The sequence below is a fragment of the Cebidichthys violaceus genome, unplaced genomic scaffold, assembly GCF_023349555.1.
Source record: "Cebidichthys violaceus isolate CVI_PGR_0920_01 unplaced genomic scaffold, fCebVio1.0.p SCAF_136, whole genome shotgun sequence".
NCBI lineage: Eukaryota > Metazoa > Chordata > Actinopteri > Perciformes > Stichaeidae > Cebidichthys > Cebidichthys violaceus.
In genome coordinates, this window is record NW_027176303.1 from 282501 (window position 1) to 285000 (window position 2500).

The 2500-nt window shown below is 54.4% G+C and overlaps 1 pseudogene; it reads right to left on the reverse strand.

Annotated features, from left to right (window-relative positions):
* LOC137870726 (28S ribosomal RNA) overlaps positions 1-2500 on the reverse strand; it is an 8184-nt pseudogene that overhangs the window by 2091 nt on the left and 3593 nt on the right.

Sequence of the window (2500 nt, forward strand, 5' to 3'; positions counted from 1 at the left end):
ATTGAAATTTCGTACCCACCGAGTTCGACCTGAAGCGGAACCACAGACGCCCCGTTAGGAACGTAATATCCCGTACAGACTCGACGCTCGGCTCTCCGAAACCCATCTTCACTTAGGACCAATAGGTTTACCTTATCAGAGGCAGATGAACCGTACCTATAGCACAACCGGAGTTCCATACACACCGAGTTATACCTGGACACGGAATCACAGATGCACCGTTATAGCACATAATATTCCGCACACACCTGTGTACTCAATATGCTGGGGACCCGGACATACTTATGGCCTATAGATTCACCTATAGAGGCATTGGTGAGCCGTATCCAGGGCCTAGAAAGAGTTCATACAAGTCAAGCTCAGCCTGACATGGGTCTACAGCTGTGCCGGGAGGCACAAATTATCCCACGTACTCCTGTCCACTTAACATGCTGGGGACCCTCCCAAGCTCCGGACCGATAGGAACACCACACCAGTTACACCGTCGCCATCGGTTTTCCCTTTCCATTTAGTCATAGGACACCGTTCGTTTTAGAGTATTGAACCTTCTGAGATACTCTCCTCTTGCATCGCGAGGCCCACGAGTCATCCGGAGAAACATGGCCACCCCCGGTTCAGAGTTATGGTTTGGCTCCGGCGACGAGCCTCACCCAGGCCTTAGTATGGGCTACCAGCCCAATGAGAGAACGATACTTAATTTCGATCCGCGTTAGAAGATCTTCATCGACACGTATCTGGGGTGTCAGCGAATTGGACATCTCTGGTAAACCAACCTCCCGTTCCGAAGAGGAGGCCCGGGTTCGAAGCCTAACTTACCCCCCCCCCGGGGGTACCCAGCTTAGGCGCCTAGACCGTAGGGACTCAATTCTCCACCATGCTCTCTCAAAGTTGATGTGGTTTTGCGTTCGAGGGACATACCACTTAGGGTCCGTAGCATGTCCCAGGCCTGTATCGGCAATTGCATCAGATCCAACTTAGGGACACCCAACCCTTCATTGGGTTTATCATGGTACAGTATACGACATTGTACAAGCTGGTAGGTGCAGACAAGCGGCTGCCCTGTGATGCGATCGCCAACTTCAGTCAAAGCTTTGACAGATAGCAGACTCTCCCCCAACATATAGCTCGTACCTGGGGCGGTTTGTTATCACACAACTCCACACCTTTCTGAACCGAATCAAAGGCGTCCCCTTACCTCAATCCAAACCTGGATATTAGCACCGGACCTCTATCGAGATTGTAGAGTTGGCTTACATTCCTTGCCAAGCGTCACTGATACACTGAGTCGTTTGCTCCACTATTGCCGCAGCTTTCGCGTTCAAATGCCTGGATAATGGGTCCAGGGCTTGGCCAACCTGGGTTCCTTTATTTTATAAGAACGATTACATGCATTTGCTCTCGCTTGTACCTGGCCAGTTCCCGGGTGTGCCGATACCCTGGGCAGCCGCTAGCCTTTCTAGCCAGCACCAAACGACTGAAGGGACTCAGGCGCCAGATTGTTAACCTCCTCTTCCGACCCAACAGATAGCAACGCGGAAGCGCCGCGGAGATCGGCACTCGAGCATCCACCCCCATTGAACCAGGTGACACGCCGCTAATAGAGGAACAGGCCAAAACCGAACCGGTATTCCACAGTTCAGCACGACCGTCCCTCCTACCGACGGGCCCACTGCCCCGCCTCCCACCAGCGGACATGCAGGAAACCTACACAACACCAGAGGAGACCGGGCCGCTGTCAAGGACAAAACGAAGAGGACGGTCAGTCCACAGGTCCCCGACGAAACCTTGCCACCACCTGCCGAATCATCGGATTCGTGCACAAAGCTAGCGGGAATAGGTTGGGATGAACGGGCGTCAGACTGCTCACACCCATCCGTGTCTGACGCTCTGTGTTCTACCCCTCAGGCAACTCCACTTGGCTTTGTACTATACATCGCACTGACATATAGGAGGCCAAGGGCCGTGCATGGTGAGCTTATCATTCCTGCGCCCTCGGAGCTGGTGGAGAACCAATGCTTTGGGGTGAGCCATAGGCCCCCTCAGCCATTAATTCGGCACACCGCGGATGTCGGGGGGACACAGACAGACGCCCAAACCCCAGGGTTGTTATGAGGGTAAACCCCCACTCCCCCAAGGCAGACGCCCGCTGCATTCCTGCCTCCGCGGCGCTACTGACACCAGAGAAAGTCGTTTTCCGCCCAACTCAGAGCCTTAAGGCAGGGAGGGGGATCCGCTGTCGCAGTATCCCTCACTACCACCACCTTATATCCTTGGGGAAGAGTTAGTCCTCCAAAGGTCGTACTGCCTTAAAGACACCGGGGAGCAATTTGACTTGCTGCTGCTATCCCGATGTCAGGAGACCTTGGGGCTCTTCCGTTACGCTCAGTGATGGTGGAGAACGGGAGATTGGGAGTTACGGTTTTAAGGCCCCCCAAATAACCGGATCAGGCCCCCGCAGGCGCAGAGGAAACAGCAGACACCCGGACCACTGGGCCGGAGG